This window comes from Panthera onca, chromosome F2 (genome assembly GCF_046562875.1).
Source record: "Panthera onca isolate mPanOnc1 chromosome F2, mPanOnc1 haplotype 2, whole genome shotgun sequence".
Taxonomy (NCBI): Eukaryota; Metazoa; Chordata; class Mammalia; order Carnivora; family Felidae; genus Panthera; species Panthera onca.
In genome coordinates this window covers 12583033-12603658 of record NC_138356.1, presented here as the reverse complement: position 1 = coordinate 12603658, position 20626 = coordinate 12583033, and the positions used below count along the sequence as shown (strand labels likewise).

Here is a 20626-nt window from a genome sequence, read left to right as displayed (position 1 = left end):
GAGGGGAGGAGAAAGCTAAAAAGCAAAATGATCATTATTGTCCATAAAGAAGGAGATACGGCAGAAGACATTGCATCCATAAAACAAGAACAGAATGTTATTAAAAAGAGAAAGTAGTCCAAGAACAAAAAAGAGCTTTCAGAAATTACATTTATGACCGTATAAGTGGATAACTCCACAGAAGGGTGAGGGAATAAGCTGAGGAAACTTTTTGGAAAGGAGAGCAAAAGTCAGAGATGAAAAATAAAAGAATCAGATAGGAAAATTAGAGGACCAGTACAGCCCAGCAAGTATCTATTTCATCCGAATAATAAGAGCTCCAAAGAGAAGGAACAGAGAAAATGGAGTGGAGGAAATCACCAATAAAGTAACTCAAGGGAACTTCCCAGAATTGATGGGTATGACATAACCAAGTCACATCATCACGAAACCTCCTAACATTACTTAGAAAAAGAAAAGTCTGCAAGGAGAGGGAGGGAGGAGAAAGAGGGACAGAGATTGAGAGAGAGAAAAGTCACATACAAATGATAAATGATGGAACGACTACTCAGTAGCAACACAGGGAGCAAAATGGTGCAGCGCCTTCCAAATTCTGAAAAATTATCCCCACACTGAACTTACCCAGACAAACTATGAACATGTGCAGAATGAAGACGTTTGCAGACATACGAGAAATGAATCTCCCACACACTTTTTTAAGGAAACTGTGGGAGAGTGTGCTTCATAAAACAAAGGAATGAACCAAGAAGGAAGAAAATATGAAATCCAGGAAACGGGTTTCAACACAATAGAACAATAAAGGGAATTTCCAGAACGTTAGTGAAGAGGGATCTCAGAATGACAGCAGCCAGTTCAGACAAGAGCTCATCAGAGGACTCCAGGAAAGACTTGCCCAGAAGATGAAGAGACAGAATGTCTGAAGTGAGTACACAGCTCAAGAGGAGATCTAGAACACTGGTACAGTATCAGAGGTTGATAAGTGTAGTGAAAATCAAATAAAGAAACAACACCACTATAATCCAGAGCAGCGCTTTCCAGTAGAAAGAAAGTGTGAACCCCATATGTAATTTTACATTTATTAGTAATCACATTTTAAGAAGAAAGAACTGAGGGTCACCTGGCTGGCTCTGGTGCTGAAGCATGTGGCTCTTGGTGTTGGGGTTGTGAGTTTGAGCCCCACATTGGGTACAGAGTTTACTGAAACAAAAAAAAAAAAAATAGATAGGGGCACCCAGATGGCTCCGTTGGTTAAGCATCTGACTTCAGCTCAGGCCATAATCTCACAGTTTCTGAGTTCGAGCCCCGTGTCGGGCTCTGTGCTGACAGCTTGGAGCCTGGAGCCTGCTTCGAATTCTGTGTGTGTGTGTGTGTGTGTGTGTGTGTGTGTGTGTCTGCCCCTCCCCCGCTCATCCTCTGTCTCTCTCAAAAATACATAAATACTTTTTAAAAAATTTTAATAAAAAATAAATAGAACAATAAATAAATAAATAAAGCTGAAATTCATTAATATTAATAATACACCATACTTAACCCAACATATTTAACGTATTATTTCACGGTAAAATCAATACAGCATTATTAATGAGATATTTTATATTCTTTTTTCATACTAAGTCTTTGAGATCCCGTGTATATTTTGCACTTACAGCCCACCTCAATTTGCACACTAAAATTTCTCAGAAATACTTGATTTTATCTGAATTTCATTTTCATTAAGTTTGCAGCTTTTGAAGAAGTTGTTCACATACCAAAGGTGTTCCAAACATACTTAAAATCTTTCCAAATGCCATCAGTTTTTAAATTCAGATGTAAAAGAATTAAAATTAAATAATACTATAAATTAATTCCCGGGGTGCCTGGGCAGCTCTTTTGGTGAAGTGTCTGACTCGATTTCGGCTCAGGTCATGATCTCACAATTCGTGAGATTGAGCCCCGTGTCGGGCTCTGTGCTGACAGCACGGAGCCTGCTTGGGATTCCCTCTCCCTCTCTCTCTGCCCCTCCCCCGCTCAAGTTCTCTCTCTCTCTCTCTCTCTCTCTCTCTCTCTCTCCAAATAAATAAGTGAACATTAAAAAATAATACTAATTAAAATTAAAATAAATTTCTTAGTTACACTAAGTCATTTCAAGAACTCAATAGTCACATGTCCCTGTTTGCTACTGTATTGGACAGCTGGCATCCAGAGAGCTCCAAAAGTTATTTGGGAAAGGAAACGTAATCCCTGTCACTCTATAGCTCAGCTCCAAGTAACATAGCCTTAGTATTCATTTAATCAAAATTATAATATGAACTCCACTGGGAAGGTGTGGGAGGGGAAACATTCGTTGTGTCAAGGGAAGAAGAAGAAAGCTAAATCCTAAACATCTGAAACTGGAAAATTAAAAGTAGCAGTATAATCCTATTAAATAGAAACAAGTGAAAACAAAAGGAATTTATCAACACTGCTCCAACTGAATGCCTCTGGGTGAGGAGAAAATGGAGGGAAAACGGGCTTGGGACTCCTGCTTCTCTGAGACATCACGGTATTCGCTGACTCTTCAAACTCATGCCTATATGATTTTGATTCTTTTTTTTAAGTTTATTTTATTTTGAGAGAGAGAGAGAGAGCACATGCAGGGAAGGGCAGAGAGAGAGAGGGAGGGAATCCCAACGTGAGGCTCCACATGGGGCTCAGTCCCATGAACCGTGAGATCATGACCTGAGGCAAAATCAAGAGTCTGGTGCTTAAGCAACCGAGCCACACAGCCGCCCGGGATTTTGATTTTTGAAAAGATCTTGACAAATGATCGGTGGACAGTCTGTCCGCAAGTGTGTGGGTTAAGGATTTTCTGTGTAATATTACCAATGCAGGATTGTCACTTTAAAACGTGACCCCTTCCTGTCGTCCTGTCAAAGCTGGGAGGTAGCCCCAAATGTCAGATGGACAAGAAAGCTGACAGAGAACACAGCACGTGCCTCCCCCGGGCCACATCCCAAATCCCACTCTCCACGGCCCTCGCCCTGACCAGGCGCAAGAGAGGCTTTGAGGAAGTAACACAAAATGGCCTCCTGAGGATCCCAAGGGGGCAGAGGAGCCGGGGAAGGGAATCTCTCAGGAGATGAATGTCACACACGTGACAGGGGAAGTAGGCATTGCATCCCCTCTTCTCCACACCTCACACCTGCCCCTTTCTGGGTCTGGCCACTCTGCTGACTGTCCCATCTAAGCCAAGGCCGCCCCATCCTTCACGGCCCGGTACAGAGGCTCTCCCTCTGTTACATTTCCCCTGACTACTCCTGTCCTCTCCAATGAAATTTTTTTTTAACTCCTGTGGTATGCCTCACACCGTCTCAACCCTAATTATAAACTGTAGAATTGCAAATATTTCATGTATGGTTTCCAAGCTTCATGATAAGAACAAAGACAATACCGCCTGTCCCATCATACTGAACACGATTCAACCCATCGTATAGATTTAAAGAGTATTTGATGATAGATTGCTAGGTGATGATACTGAAATGTGTTTATGAACTTCTATCGTACCTCTTATTTCAGAAACTATGATATTTTATAGGTATGTAGATCGCTGAGAGAGAGAATTTTCTATACATAGGAACTCAGGCACAGAACTGAGTTCATTTTCCCTTCAGTTCATGATACAACATTGTAATTGGTCAGTAAAAAACCTCCCCCGTCTTTAACTTTATTTGGGTTGTTCTCCCCTTTATTCTTGATCCCCATGACCTGTCTCTTTTCCTCTCTACATCCCTCTAATGTATTAGGAGTTTACCCTTGGAAATGCACATATCTTAAAAGTAAAGGGCTTGTCTATGTACGCTTTTCTTAACTTCATTAAAATAATATCATGCTACAGATCCTGTTCTATTTTTTACTTTTTCATTTAGCACTCTTTCTTAAAAAAGGTTTCCATTGAGGGGCACCTGGGTGGCTCCATCAGTTAAGCATCTGACTTTGACTCAGGTCATGATCTCACAGTTAGTGGGTTCGAGCCCCATGCCGGGCTCTGTGCTGACAATGTGGAGCCTGGGTCCTGTGTCAAGTCCTGTGTCTCCCTCTCTCTCTCTGCCCCTCCCCTACTCATGTTCTTTCTCTCTCTCTCTGTCTCTCTCAGACATAAAATAAAACATTAAAAATGTTTTAAAAAATGGTTTCCATCGCTTCAACTGCTGCATCATCTTCCACCATCAGCTTCTATCAGATTTCATCTACCCGTTCCCCAAATGATAGATACCTACATCACCTCCAACTCCCTGGGACCCAAAATAAGGCCGTGAGGAACATCCGTGCACATTTATTTTCGTCTGGACCTGTGCAAGACTTTCTCTGGCATATATCGGGATAGCCGTGTTTCCAAATATAAAAATAGACAATATGGCTAAATATTTCTGAATTGCTCTCTACAATGGTTCCGTCCATCTCACTTCTACCAGCTGTAGATGAGAATTCAGTTGTGTGATTCGGAAATAGCTGTCAAACAAAATATGACAAAAATAGCTTTGGGAGCATTGTTGAGGACCTCGGCAGATAGGATTCTTATCATCTCCCCATTCTGCGCTTCTGATTCTTGGCTGTGCTATTAGGGTACCACTTATCTCAGACAGTTCTTTTGATTCATATTTCAAAAGGTCCTCGAACTCGGGAAAGAAAGAAAGAAGGAGGAGAAAGGAGGCGTTAGTTAAGAACACTGAACGCACAGATTCCGAAATGGTAAACACACACACACAATTAACTAGAAGTGATATGGCTCTGAAGTTGACGTCGATTCCCTACCCACAGGGGAACTGAGGAGCCCCTTGCTGGTGGGACTGAGCGTAATACTTGTCTTTTCCTGCCCACGTCCTCCTGTTTCATCACCCAGGTCTGCCTGGTCCCAGGGCGTGAGCTCTTTTGTTTATCGTCTTCCTGCCCTGCATGGGGGGGCTACCTAACCGTGGCTCCTCTGAGACTCCTCTGCCGTCCTCTCTCCTCCTCAAGTGTGTCCCGTGCCCTCCAGGTGTCCACGTTTGAGCCAGAAGATCAGACGAGTCAGGCCCCCGTTTCCCACTTTGCCTCAGCTGCCAAACTTCGAGCGCTGGGTGCAGGACCGCAGATCAGATGTGGAGACGGGGGAGTCCCCGAGAAAGGGGAGACGACCTTCTCTCCCGCTGGGCACCCAAACCCCTCCGTGTGCCCCTAGGCTTCCTTTCCCGGACTCCCACCATCTGGGGTCCACCCCTGACTTGACAGACTCCTGTTGGCCACATCTGGTTTCAGAGAAAGAAACAAGGAGCTGGAAGGCCTAAACTAACAGGCAGCATTTGGAATAGAAGTGCAACACACAATAGAAGCAGCTGCTGTTTATAGCCCTTTTTAGGGTGGCCTCAAGCTGGACCTCACACTTCCCCTCCCTGGCTTTCCCCTGTGGGGCATTGTTTTACACAGAGCATCTGGAACCTCGCAATCTTGCAGCACAAAAGGAAAAAAAAAAAAAAAAAAAAAGGCCACGAATCCCATGAATCTGTGAAACCCTAATGAACTCTCTTCCTTGGGAAAACTTCCCAGACTCCCTCCCGCCTTACCCCTTAGGTGAGGCAGGTCCGTACAGTCCCAGACCCCCACCTCTCCATCCATTAAATGGGAATACAAAGACCGGCCGGCCAGCTATCCAACAAAAAGGCTATCCCATGAAGTCTTTTTCTAAATTACCGCCTAGGAGGTCTGAACCACTTCCGATTTCTTAACTGGGAAATAATCAGCATGAATTCAGATGGTCAGTTCAAGAACAGAATCACACTGCCTAGGACCTTCCCAGACCCTTCCTGCTTGGTACTGTTATCTGTGTGCCTCCTCTGACCCCAGGGCTTCTCTTCCCCGGTCCTGTCCCCATAGAAACAAGCGTGGAGCTGGCAGGCGCCGAGAAGGCTCCATGCACACCATCTGACTCCTCCAGCGCCCCTGCGATACCCACTCCTGATTTCAGACGCCTGGGCTGGCTCCACTGGGCGAGGTGGCGCCTAATTACCTCCCTTCTGTTGTTTCCCTCCTCTCGTCCTCTCCCCTCCCACCCCTCAGAGGACGGCCTTTCCAAGAAATAACACACACACACGCACACCTGGCACGGTGCGATAGGGAAGCTCACCATGGATACCGGGCTACCATTCCCATTCCGGCGGGGGACTCCTGGGAATAAGTAACTATCTCTAGAATGCTACAGACTCCAGATGTGCACCGACTAGTGCCTTGAGACCCAGCTTCCTTGTCTCATTATGCCTATTTTTTCCACAAGTTTCATATATGCAGATCAAGCCTTCAGAAGGGGGAAAAAACGGGAAATGGTAATCTTCCTTTTAATATGCTACCGCATGCCAGCCCCGAACAGCTGTGCACACACAACGCGATGGACTGGACATGAAATATAGCCCAGGACCATTTTTTTTAAGCATTCATTCCCAGGGCTCACAAAACACATTTACTTGGAGGGAGGTCACCCAGTCTTCCTCGTGCATAAAAAGGTGGCTTTGAAATAGGTACGGCCATCTGGAAACAGCCTCTTCTACCATTGATATGTAAAATGCACATATTACACCATCTTGCTCCGAACTGTGCAGCAGGAGGCAGAGACACACGGAGGCCCATAATTGTTTAAATATACAGCCTCCGGTTCTCCGTAGTGAGTACCTTGCTCCGAGGAACCATTTGCCAGCAGTCTAGGTGACTCCGGACAGGCTGGGGAGGCGAGTTACTCATGGGGGCGTTCATCCGTGCGGGGGAGGACTGTCCAGGAGTCCAGATTTGGGAGGAGATGATCTGAACACTCTCCAGCGCTGCCCCAGCCTTGCTAATAAGAAGGACTATGTCAAGTGCATGACTGGGAGTAAATAGCAAACACCCCAGCGAAATAATGACCTCTGCTCTTTTGCTCATTAGAACCTAGCATTTGCTTCCCTCCTTAGAAGACTTAGATCCCACCTTTAATAACTGGTTTTGTCAGGCATTTAAAGGAAAAGAGCAATGGGTCCTATTTCACTAACTGATCTCCATATAGTCAGGGATAGGCTTCTGTACGTTTATTAACATTTGCTCTTTAAAATGGGTAACTTCCGCCCCCTCCAGCAAGACCCTCACTGTGCAGACCTTATCCAAATAAATTCTCGACCTCTGAAGCTATTGGACTTTTGTGTTTTTCTTCCATGTTTATTTCCTGGGCTTGGTTTTCATCTCTCTTTATTTTTTTAAAAATATATACAGGATATGGACAATATAAATCAGCTGCCTTAAAATTTTAAAGGCCACCCCAAAGCTGAACACTCTCCCTCCAAAAAAAAAAAAAAAAAAAATCCCTGAAAGAATACGGAGGTCTGGAGTCACTGAAAGGGTTAAGCTGTTAAATGCACAAATAGCAGAGCTCCCTTTGCTGAGAGGAGAGAGAGCCCACTGGAAGGAGGAGATCACTCTAGGTCAGCCTGTCCTTTACATTGTGAAGAGCTAGAAAGGGGCTAATAAACCCAGCAGCCTATGGCAAAGGTAATTTATTTTATATTCCTAGTCATCACATGCAATATTTTTTGGAGGGGGAGAGCAAATATAATTCAAAGAAAGTGATAAACAGCAAAAAAAAAAAAAACAAAACAAAACAAAAACCAAAAAACCATGATGTCTGGCAACACTTCCACCCCCAAGTTAAGAGAACACGTGCCTTTCTCTGCTTCTGTGGTGCATTTCTCATCCTGTTTGTGTGTCAACATCTTCAAAGCGCCTGAGCTGCCGGAGGATGAGGAGTAGTGGCTCAGCCTAGCCTGCGGTCAGTGGTCCTTTGGCAGGGAGGGGGGGATGCCGAGCCCCTGAGATAAGCAGCTCCCAGGTGTGGGCACCCACATTTCTGCACAGGCCCCTCCCAGCCCCCACCTCCCCCCCGACCCCAGGAAGACACATCCACTCGACTTATGAATCAGCTCCTGGCCGGGAGTAATTACCGAGTGGACAGCTCTCTGGCTGATTTCCTGAGCCAGTGCGGAGGACAGCTTCTCCTGGGGGCTCTGAGAAGCTGGGCCCTTTCTGCTCCTGTCTCGCACTTGCCACATTTTACGTGGATGAGGTCATTGGACTGCAGATGAGGTAACTGTGCAGCCAGCCCACGAGCTGGGAGAGGTTACCATGTGACCGTGCATGTAAACACAGAGAGGTTGGGGGGGCAGGGGGGTGCCGACAGCTGGTCTCTGCTCCCGGCTGGGCTGCGGAGGAGCTGCAGGGCTCTGGGAGCCTGTCCCAGCTCTTAAAGGAGCCAAATCGCCGCGTGAGCTGGGGTCACCCCCAACTTGGACGTGGGCCTCAGGGCACAGCGACATGAAGGAGCACTGGCTGGTCCCAGGACAGGTTGGGGGGGGGGGGGGGCATCGATAAGTAGATAACACTGCCCCTTAAAAGAGGAGCCTCCCAAAGTGGAGAGACACTGCAGACTGAGGAGCGTGTGGGGTTCCTCTGGTTCAGCTCTAAAGCCCTCTACTCCCGGCTGGCAAAGGTGGGTCCGCCATTTGGACATCCAGTCACATGTTCTAACAGTCTCTAAGTTAGAAACACGGCTGGAAAACAAGGATTTTTTTTTTTTTAACTAATATAGAAATACATTTGTGGAAGCTCTTCTCTGCTACAGAATGACAGAGTGCGTTTCCAGATGTGGAGTATCCTGCTCAGGTGTTACAGGGTCCTATGACTCTCAAGTCACATTAGCCAAGTCCTGCATCTGTCCCATGTATTCCACAGCTTCTCCTTTTTTATTGACCTCCACGTGTACCAAACTACACGGTCCCATGTTCTGTATCGAACACCAGGAATTCGTAGGAAACAAGAGATTGGTCTTCCCCTCCACCCCCAGGCACTCACACACCAGCAATCAGTAACTATACACTAGCAATAATCTACGAATGACTCCCACAGAGGGGGTGCCTGTGTGCAGGGCACCTGTGGGAGCCATGAAAACAGAGGGCATCTCAAGGACGACCTGAGAGCCTCATTAAGCCAAGACCAGAAGCGTGAGAGTCACCATGCAAGTCACAGCAGGAACAGAGATGCACTTCTGGGCATGTCACACGTCTTCTAACAATCTAGGAGGTTAAGTTCACCATGATCCCCATTCTACAGATGCCCACACAGCTTAAGAGAAGTTAGGTAACAGCCCAAGGAAGTGGCAGAAGCAGGATTTGAACCAAGGGGTGGGACCCCCGGCCGGCATTCTCTAATTCCCCTGAGTCAGGCACAGCCGAGGGAACACCAAAACAAGCAGATGCTCACAGCCAAGCGTGAGGCCCATAACCTGCCGGCAACACAAGCAGCTGAACTCACAGGAGGAACCGGAGGACCCCAGTAGAAGAGAGCAAGGTGATGGGGGGAACATTCTGGAAAGAGAAAGCAGCATATGTGTAGGCTCAGGTGGGTGCACACTCACGCAAGCAGGCACACACACATCCGTGAGAGAGAGAGAAAAAGAGAGGGACTTTGCCAGCCACACCACACTAAAGAATTTGAACTTTTTCCTAGGCCATGGGAAGCCACTGACGGACTTTAGACGGATTAATGAGATGATCAGATTTGTTTGTTTGAAATGTTGCTCTGGCTGCAGCATGCAATGGATCGGAAGGCAGTGAAGGGTTGGAAGGAGCCAAGTCGAGAAATGACGGCCAGGACCGAGGAGGAGCAGGGGGCGTACACCCGGGAATTGCATTCTGCCCGGGAGGCAAGGTCGGCAGAGCTTGGTGTCTGATTGGATGTGGGGTGTCGTGTGGGTGCAGGCGAGGAAGATGTTTTCTGACGGAGCGGCAGGATGTGGAAGATCAGGTTTAGATATGTTCATTAGGCATTCAGATGTGCAGCTCTCGGGCTCAGGAACCAGATCTGCTCTGAAGATAAAGTTTTAGGAGTCACCAATATATACAAAGCAATTGGACTGTGGGAGTTGCAGCATGACTGAGAGGTTACTAATACCCCATGTCTTTAACAGGAGTCTTTTTGATACTTACAGTAAGGCACGTTCTCGCCCACTGGAATAGAAGCTGCATGAGGACAGGGACGCGTCTTGCCTTGTTCTGCAATTGTTCTCCAGTGAGTGGCAGTAAATATCCCATAAATATTGTGCAATAAAAGAACTTTCTAAAATAAGTTACAAAAATAAGACAGGAAGGGAGTTTTTTAGTTTTTTGGTGTACCAAAGGCTTTAAAATTTGAATTTCCCTCAGTGCCCTCGAGACACATTACGTGAGATAAGGAAACAAGCATGGTCCTTCCTGCCTTCTTCAGCTATTGCGCACACTTCCGCAGCGTCACGGTTTATAACATTTATCTTCTGTCCTTGACTCAGTCGTAGTTTTTCTTGCTTTGTTAATAAAGGTTGCGTCTAAATTTTTAAACCCGAAAACAACATCTATAATAAAACCGTTATTGCACACGGGCACCTGCGTGGCTCAGTCGGTTAAGCATCTGACTCTCGATCTTGGCTCAGGTCATGATCTCGCAGATCCTGGGTTCGAGCCCCACATCCAGTTCGCCACTGACAGCTCAGAGCCTGCTTGGGATTCTGTCTCTCCTTCTGTCTACCCCTCTCACCTGCTTGGGCTCTCTACCTCAAGATAAGTAAATAGACTTTAAAAACAATACTATTATTGCATAAATATCGCCCACGGCAGCACTGAGAAATGTGACTGCGCTCATAAAAAAAAAGCCAGTGTAGCAACTGGACCGAAGGCCACTAACTCACTCTGTGCTGCCCAAAGAAGGATGTCCCACACGTCAAGATCAAACGTGCTCTCTTCTCTTGAATGACATCAGCTGCTCTGAATCGTGCCGCGTCTCAGCTTGCTCCATATTTACACTATAAATTTCTTATAAAATGTTTATTTTTTCTCACAATTTCTATTACCTTTCTTGTCTTGTGATTAACAGGAGACGTATGTGCTTGTCTTATCATGAAAATCTTCTAGGTTCTTAATCATCCAGTGTCTGTGATAGAAAGCCCTTTCTTAGGGAAGCCATTCTTTATTGGGCCCTATGCTTACCTAGACTCATTTGGACCAACTGCTTTCTAAGACTGCCACTCAACCATCACCCTAGGGCCACTTTTCATTATATTCCTGGGTTAATTCTACCATTTCTCAGATTCCCACTTTTTTTTCCTTTGAGACTTTTTAGTGTCAATTTTGCTATCATTATATCTCGGCCACATTAGCATCCTCTCTGCCCCCAGAAAATACCCAAACTGCTCCTACTTTATGGCCTCTGCACGGCTCTTGCCCTGTGTTGAACGGTCCTCCCTCATCCCCTGCCTGAGATCCTTCTAGAGCTTGTTCCGTTGTATGACCCGTCTCAGGTTTCAATGTTACCCGTCTCAGGTTTCAATGTTACCCCGTCACTGAGCCCCGCCCCCCGCCCCCCACTCTAAACAAACAAATAAAAACAACCTGCCAGCCATACTCCATTAAAACGGCTTCTTTTATTTTCAACATAGCACTCTCACTTCCTGATATTTTCTGGTTTTATTCACTTATTTATTACCTGTTCCTCTCCATTAAAATGCCAGGTCCAAGAGAGCAGGATTTTCTTTTGTCTCATCTGCTGGGAAACCTTGGCCCCTACAGCAGCAACAGACATGGTTGAAAGAACTTGTGGAAGGCCACATCCATATATAACACCCAAATTTCTTCTACGCTGTCATCTGACATGGTAGAAGAGAGGCCAGAACCTCAACTCTTAACTCTTCTGAAATCTTGCTAACTGAAGCTATAAGCTCTCAGATGGAACCGGAGCTATAAATCAGTGCAACAAGCTGCTAGAGGACTCGGGGAGATGTTTCAAGAAAAACGGATGGTGGTCACAGCCAACTCACCGGCTTTTTTTCAGGTGAGAGCATATGCAAGCTAAAGGGGAGAGACAAGTTGTTGGGTTTGCTCTCGGAAATACAGAAGACTAGATACGGTGAAAATCCTTCCACTGCAAAACCCTGATGTGTTGGATGAACTGTGATGGTAAACAAATTGATGAACTCTCCAGATAATAAGGGAAATTCCCATATTTAACATAAAGTAAGATAAGACAAAACAAAATAAGCCATGAACAAACAAGTAAGAGGTTCAAAAGCTGGGGCTGCTGGGGAAACAAATGCCAACACAGGGACTCTAAAGCAGAGGTTGGCAAACTACAGTATGCAGGCGAACCACCTGCTTTTGTAAATAGTTTTTTTTTTTTAAGTTTATTTTATCATTTATTTTGAGAGAGGGCACAAGCAGGGAGGGGCAAAGGGAGAAGGAGAGAGAATCCCAAGCAGGCTCTGCACTGTCAGCACAGAGCCCGATGCTGGGCTTGATCTCACAAACCATGAGATCATGACCTGAGCCGAAATCAAGAGTCAGACACTCAACCGACTGAGCCACCCTGGAGCCCCTTTTGTAAATAGTTTTATTGACAAATGGCCACGCCTATTTACTTATGTATCCAGCAGAGTTCAGTAGTTGCAACGGAGACCATATGGCTTGTAAGCCTAAAATATTTCTTAACTGATCCTTTAAGAAAACCTCCAATGGTTGTGCAGGGAAATGGGGTCTTTGGGCCTGCACAAAATAGAGATGAACTTGAGTCTCAGATAAGCTTGAACCTTCAAAGGAGCTTATGGTCCAGGAAAAGGGTGGACTAGAAAAACATGCCTCCTGGCAAAATAAGTCAGAAGGAAATCTGTTCCTACCATAGGTCCAGGTGGATCATATTATCAATAATAGTAATACTAATAATAATAATATTAATAATAAAAGACTAATAATGGTTTCCCTGGGAATGTGTAACTATGTGCTCCTGTCCCATGAATCTCAGGTTCAATATTTCATTACCCACCTAATCTTGAAAATCCCAAACAAAGAAAACAAGTTAAAGCAATCCCCATTTGGTAACACCTGTGTGCCTGGCAGATGAAAATGCAAATCCACGCCAGAACAAAGCCTTCTTAACCCAGTCATGTGAGGATCCTCATAGCTTAAGTTCAATAAAATATGTTAAAAAAATTTTTTTTAATGTTTATATATTTTTAAGAGAGACAGACAGACAAAGCACGAATTAGGGAGGAGCAGAGAGAGGGGGAGACACAGAATCCAAAGCAGGCTCCAGGCTCCGAGGTGTCATCACAGAGCCCGACAGAGCGGGGCTTGAACCCACGAACCATGAGATCATGACCTGAGCCAAAGTCGGACATTTAACCAACTGAGCCACCAAGGTGCCCCCATTAAATATGTTTTTAAAAAGAGAAAAAAATTTACCAAACCACAAAGTAACCAACCACCATAAGTGAGAGTCAGCAAAAGCAACAAGCATGATTTAAACCGCCAAAACTTCAATACTGGAATTATCAGGTATAGAACATAAAAGAACTATGTATGAAATGTTGAAAGAAATATATGATAGAAAAGGAACAAGGAAAAGAGGGCTATCAAAAGTGACCAAAAAAAGATTTGACAAAGAACTAAACAGAACTTGTAGAAATTGAAATTTAAAAAATATACAATTAGGGGCACCTGGGTGGCTCAGTCGGTTAAGCGTCCGACTTTAGCTCAGGTCGCGATCTCACGGTTCGTGAGTTAAGCCCTGCATCGGGCTCTGTGCTGACAGCTCAGAGCCTGGAGCCTGCTTCATATTCTGTGTCTCATTCTCTCTCTGCCCCTCCCCCACTTGTGCTCTGTCTCTCTCTGTCTCCCAAAAATAAATAAATGTAAAAATATATATATATGTATATATATAATTAAAGCTATATATATTAAAATGTGTGTGTGTGTGTGTACTAATGGATAGGTGAACCAGGCAAATAGACGTGAGGGAACATAGGATTAGTAAACTGAAGACAGAGCCAAAATAAATAAATAAATAAATAAATACTTAGAATGCAGCATAAAAAGATAAGAAAATAGAAAACAGAACAAGAAAGAGAGGAAAGAATAAGCCTTTCTAACGTAGTTCCAGAGTTACACAAGAAAGAAGAAAAGGAATGAAAGAGAGAAACCTTGTTTGAAGAGATAATAGCTAAGAAAATGCCAGATCTAATGAAAACCATGAGTCGTCAGGGATAGGAAGTATAATACATCTGAAGCAGGGTAAATTTTTGCTCAACGATCACACACACCGGGCAGACCGTGTGAAACTGCAAAGCACCAAAGCCGAAGAGAAAATCTTGAAAGCAACAAGACAGAAAGGACAGCTTACCTACCGCAGAGTGACTGTGGTCTGACAGTGGACTTACAACGGAAACAATGAAGCCAAAAGACAGTGGAACCATGTTTTCAAAAGATGGAAAGAAAGAACTGTCAATCTAGAACTGTGTTCTCGGAAATAGTATCTTTCAAGAATGACATGGAAACAAAAAACTGGTGGCCAAACAAAAACTAATATAGTTTACAATTTACAGACTCATCAAGGGAGCATCTGAAGGGACCAAATGAGAGGCGCCTGCGCGGCTCAGAAAGTTAGGCGTCTGACTCTTGATTTCGGCTCAGGTCATGATCTCACGTCATGGCTCATGAGTTCAAGCCCTGCATTGGGCTCTGTGCTGAGAGCATGGAGCCTACCTGGGATTCCCTCTCTCCCACTCTCACTGCCCCTCGCCCATGCTTGCTCTCTCTCTCTCTCTCTCTCTCTCTCTCAAAAATAAATAAATAAACTTTAGAAGAACAAAAGGATCCTAAAAGAATGCTCTGGAATAGAACAAGAAATGCTGAGTTGAATTGCTTGGGAAGATAGAGAGGATTTTGAGACCAGAGAAGAAAGGGTAACAAGAAAGCTGGCCAAAACAAGAAACGATTTGTGGGAGTCAAAATGAATGTCTCATAGGATGTTTTATTGTGTTTTTGCAGTGTGGAATATATTGTGAATTCTTCCTTTTGAATCTCTACCGTATCTTCATTACAATACACCTCTGTCTTAAGTATTTTGTAGCACTGAATTTCTCTCTCAAGATAGGATTAGGAGCCAGATATATGCTTAACCTGTGAGCAAGGCAGGAACAGGGTTACTTATACATGAAGTGTTGGTAGGGGAGAGGGCACTCTAGATGTGGTCCGAGCTCCGATGACCTCAACCTGAGTATTTTCTGGAAGAATCTAATGGTATGATTTCCACAGTGCACTATCGTGGCTCTTTTCTCCATACCACTCATCATGAGCACAAGAGATTACTTACCAGGCGGGAGTGTGGAGTAAAGGAAGCATCCTTCTTATCTTAAAAGTTAGGGCAGCACCCCCATTTTCACCCCACTCAGTCCTCAGTGTTGATGACGGGTTCTAAGCACGACCTTAAGGGAAAAGGGAAATCAGAAAAGTCACATTTACTGAGTACCCACATGACCGGGCACTGTGTGCCACTCTTAATCCATGTTCTGTCATGTAGCCCTCAAATATAAAGTGTATCTGGTCTACAAGACACAGGTGGCCATTACGTGAGGGCACAGGGGTGTGGAGAAGGGTGCAGCCACAGTGAGCTAGGCCCTATGGATTTGGAAATAAATTTGCACCTAATAATTACATTATAAAATCAATACATAATGGATGAGATCAATGATCTAAGAAGGCTTCTAAATAGTGGCAACCAGACTGTTGCCTAAATCAGGAGTCAACAAACTACGGTCTGTAGGCCGAACCCAGCTACCTATCTGGAACACAGTCATGCTCATTCATTTACAAGTGATCTCTGCTCTTGTCCCGTGACGGCAGAGTTGACGCATTGTCACAGAGACGGCAGGCAAGGAACGAGTAAGCAGCGAGGAAAGAGGACGGGAGGGTTATTTCAGAGGAAATAGTGCCCACATGGCAACGAGGGTCCCCCAGTATGTGATGTAGGTGTCCCAAGCCCCCACCTTCCCCTGTTGCTTCTGTTCCCTTTCCTTTCTGTCCAAAATATCTGCTATCAGGTTCTTCATAGAAAGTGTTTGTCAACCCTCAGCCTAACTAACAGTATTAACATATTTAGAGAAAAAAAATAATCAGAAAGGTCAGTGAATGTTTAAGAAATCAAGAAAACTGAGAAAGCTTTAAAAATCAAGAAAACTAAATCAAAAAAATTAAAAATCAAGGGACGCCTGGGTGGCTCAGTCAGTTGAGCGTCTGACTTCGGCTCAGGTCATGATCTCACAGCTCGTGAGTTCAAGTCCCGCGTCGGACTCTGTGCTGACAGCTCAGAGCCTGGAACCTGCTTTGGATTCTGCGTCTCCCTCTCTCTCTACCCCTAACCCACTGGCATTCTGTCTCTGTGTCTCTCAAAAATAAAACATTTTAAAAAATTAAAAATCAAGAAAAAAAATAAAGGAAATTAAAGCCAGATGTGCCCCTGCAAGTACTAACTTACTACGTTAGCTTGATGAAGGCCCGGGGTTCGCAAGTCCCGGTAGGATCTGTGGCGAAATGGATGCATCTGGTTAAAATAGCATATCAGTAGTTGTTACAGCACCTTTTATCGAGCACTCTGTACGCCAGGCATTGTACTTAAGCGCTTTACATACATTATTTAATGTAATACACAAAGCAAAAGTATTAATGAGTGGGTGCTGTCTCCATTTTAGAGGTGAAAAATAGGTTCAGAGAGGTGAAGTGACTTTCCCAAGTCTCCACTGTAAGTGGAAAAGCCCAAGTCTTGCACCTCCTGCCTCCAAAGCTCCTAGCCACTATCTTATACAGTCATTAATATTCTACCGTTATACCCAACAAGGAAATGTCGATTTGGTTAGCCTTACATCTGCAGCACCTAGCCCAAAGCCTAGCACGTCTTAGGTGATCGGACGTCTTTTGTCGAATACGTGAAAATCTCAGGCTCACCCACCAAGGTTTTTATTACAGTTTGGCTTCCCATGTAGTTGCTTACATGGGAAGAGTGAATCAAACAGAGAATTCAAGTCCTTGCGCCTTTTGCCAGCTCACTGTACCCCACTATCAAGTAAAATGCATGCAATTTCATTTCTAATGAGTCATTTATGAAGTTGGTTAGTGGAAGTCAATCCCTGAGCCACAGGGCCTGTCCGCACATCAGCACCCGCGGACCTCCAGGGACTGGCCAGAAGACAGCCCGTCTCCTTGTGTTTTGCTGTGAGCTCTCAACAGGGGGACTAAGAAACAAAAGACTCAACCACCAAGGCCACCCCGAGAATAGGAGCAAAGCTGGGATTCAAGACCCGACCTTTCTGACTCCAGATCCAATGCTGTTCCTTCTTCTGCCACATCTTCTCTTTCGTATGACAAAATGTTTACAATCTTTCATTTTCTTTAACAACTCAAGAAATCCAAATTTATGTTAGGAAAAAAATCAACACAATAAATGAGGAAAAAGAAAAAAAATACACATAACCCCTCTCGCAGAGATGATCTATTCATATTCTAGGTATATGTTTGCAGATTTTTTCTTACGCATGCATCTTTTAACCAAAAATGCAATTGTACTGTCTTATAATCTGCTTTGGCCTCTAATAGAGTGTGACTATTTTATGACAATCTAGAGGTACACATAATCACTTTTAATGTTGTCATCTTGTATTGTATTGATTGTATTGTATTGATTGTATTGATTGTATTGATGTGCCAAAATTTAGTTAACAAAAATCTCACTGTCAGATACTGAGTTTGTCTTGGTTTTTTGAGCTTATAATCTAACGCGTCTACTTTAAGCAATTCCCCCAACTCTAACCCTCATCTTCACCTGACCTCTGTCTCAGAGGCTGGTGTGAAATCCTACAGCATCAATGTATTAGCAGTGATAATCACAACGCCTCCATTTCTGAGTCCAGAACTGATGCGAAGCAGACACAGGTGTTCCAAACAGCATCTTTATTACTGGTGAGTCAGAACTGAACACCACCGTTTAGTGATGGTCCCCGATGGGTCTTCCTAATGGAAGACCAAGTGTACACCTGAAGACAGCCCAAACCACGGCCTCGTACCCTCCGCATGACAAGCACACAGCAAGCAGCAGGCCTGGCCTCTCAGCCCTAGAGCAGGGAGGGCGTGGAACATGCCAGAAAATCTTCAAGAGTGGAAAAGCACTAAGATGCCATGCTGGCTTCTCTCAGTCTCACCAATCAGATCAAAACCTCCCACACCCAGGCTGAGGTAAGGATGAGGAAGGCCTGAGGGAAGAGGCTGGGAAGATCATTCCAGCACAAGTGCCCACATTTGATGATACATAGACGCCAACGCCCGCCTCTCCTCCTGCTGCCTCCTCTTCGTCTTTCTCTTCCCTGCCCTCAATTCTGAGGTGGGGATCGCTCCCCATGGCTTTCCCATATATCACAAGCCTGTTAGAAGGCCATAACCACAAAACTAAGCATTTGCTTTGACCACGGCCACTGTCTCAGCCCTGGTCAGAATCATCAGTCTGCAGAAGGCACATGGTTTTGTCTGGACATGAGTCATTCTTAGTAATCCTAAGAGCGGAGGAACTCTGCAGGAGCCCGGTTCTCTCCTGTGAACTGAGGCACCGAGGTCCCTGCCTCCGTCCCTTCGAAGCGGATTCCAAAACGTTCTCACTGCCTTTGGAGCTCCACAGGGCCTTGCAGCTCCTCGGCCCCCTGCGCTCTCCAGGAGACCACAAAGACGCCCACCCTGAATTTGTACTCCAGCCGCCTCGTCTGAGACAAGCGTGGTCAGCGGGTCCAATCCTTGCTTGTGGCCTTGGACAAGGCACGTGGCTCTGAACCATGGCGTCCTCATCTGCAAAATGTGGCCAACAAGCCCCTTTCGGAGACCTTCGAAGCTGGCTTGGCAGGCGGGCCCATCCCTGCAGGCTCCCCGAGTCACTCCCAGGCGCCCCTGCTTCTTTCCCCCTCTTTATTTGCAAGTGCAGCTCCCCTGTGGCACTTTCACACCCTTATCTCCACTCCCGCCTGCCTCACCTGTCCAGAAGGTCCTCCAGGGCAGGGAGCTTGAGTCTTTGTTCCCCCCCATCTCCGGACTCAGTGCCTGGCACGTTGACCTGCCTCCAACGACCAGTAAGGGGAACGGGAAAGGGGAATGTGTTCAAACCACGGCAATCTGAGTTCTGGAAATCCATGCGCTTTATCCCTGTTAGTGTCTCTAACTCTCCAAGCACAAAAATCTTACCTCTTAGACTGAAAACTGCCCCTTCAGGGTACGGGGACACAAACCATGGCAACTCAGCAGGAAGCTTTGTGTGTGCGGGGGCCCGCTGTTGCTTGATCAGCAGCTCTCTGCCCGGATTACCGAGAATCTGGAGCGGGAGTGTCTGCCCTGGAGCCCCGGGTCATGTGTGTGCACAATCAGTAGCCTCTCCAATACAAACAACCCTGGAAAGACAATACCAGTTTGTTCCAAAGAGAGAGGAATTCTAAGCAGTTGCCATTTCCTGGATGACTGCGTGTTCTTTACCCTGGAAACATGAACAGTCTGAACAGAATTTATTCAAAAACATCTTTCCCCCTCGTTTCAAATTGAGGGGGTCGGCGTTACCTCTGACCAGTTCTTGATGGCGATATTGGAAACAGGGAGGCCTCTGTTTGATGTCTCAGTACTACCCCTCCAAGGAGTATGCAAATTCAAGCATAAAAACCAGAAATGGGAGTACACAGAAGAAGGCCGAATACACGCGTGGTTTCCCAGGCGAACTGTAGGTATAATTACTACCACTGATCAGTCTCATTGTGCAAATGATTTTGCATGTAACATGCAGACTTTAAAAAAAAAAAAACAAAACTTGAATATCAGGCTAAGGAGGAAAAACACTGTGGCCTTTTATAGTAAGGGAAAGTATGTCCCTAAGGAAATAATGAAGGCCCCAGTTGCTCAAATCTTACAAAAGAGACTGTACAAAACTCTCCTGAAAATACTGTGGGGAATAATTCTGTTAGCTGGGGAATTGGCTAGATGATCTAATAGGCCTTTGCCCTCACTCTAATTTCTATGATTCATGTGTGACTTATTTAATTGTTACCATCTATTGCAGATATATAAAAGAATGCTTTTATTCTAAAAAAAAAAAAAATCTAAATTCAAGTCATCTTTAATATCACACTAAGTTCTTACTCCCGTCACCCTTCAGAACATTGACATATTAACTTTTTGACCTACCCTGAACCCTCCTGCTACCTCCCAGGATACAAAAAGTACATCTGCTGTGCCTCGGGGTGTAACGGGGAGCCCCCAACCCACAGCACATTGAAAACAGGTTCGGGAGAACTAAGGGTTAAGTGAATTCCCCCAGGAATTCCAATCTGTTGCAGGCTGCTAATTCAGAAGCTGCCTGGGGCCTAGGTGTAACCACAGCTAGGAAAACAATGCCTAACTGCCTTATCCTCCACAGCATTTAGCATTTATCATGGTCAGAAAACCACCTGTTACTTGGGAGAGATTCAAAAGAATCCTGAGCCATAATTAAAGCAATAATGAATAAAAACATATTGTGAATCGCTACCCAAACCCCAGGCAGATGTGTTATTTAACTGTGGGCTTGATCTGTGCTATTAATTTGGAATTAAAAATAACAGACAAGAGAACATACACCAAACCAAGACCCTGCCTGCCCTGGGTTTTGTTTTCTTTCAAGCCCTTGACAGTTGTGGTTAGTAACCCATAACAAGCAGAGCTGTTCTGGCAAACCTGAGGGGTGTCTGGCAGCTGACAGCCAATCAGAA

At 45.1% G+C, this 20626-nt stretch overlaps 1 long non-coding RNA gene across 2 annotated transcripts in view; it reads right to left on the bottom strand.

Moving 5' to 3' along the window:
* Positions 1 to 19232, bottom strand: part of LOC132664112 (uncharacterized) — a 72851-nt gene extending 53619 nt beyond the window's left edge. The window contains exons 1-3 of one of the 2 annotated variants that reach the window (XR_013553527.1): positions 19080 to 19232; positions 15178 to 15289; positions 11440 to 11597 (exon numbers count right to left, since the gene is read on the bottom strand). This is a non-coding gene — a long non-coding RNA (uncharacterized LOC132664112). Of the gene's footprint in view, positions 1 to 11439; positions 11598 to 15177; positions 15290 to 19079 lie in introns of those variants that run through there. The other variant, XR_013553528.1, reaches the window with a different exon arrangement.
* Positions 19233 to 20626: the final 1394 nt, after the last annotated feature.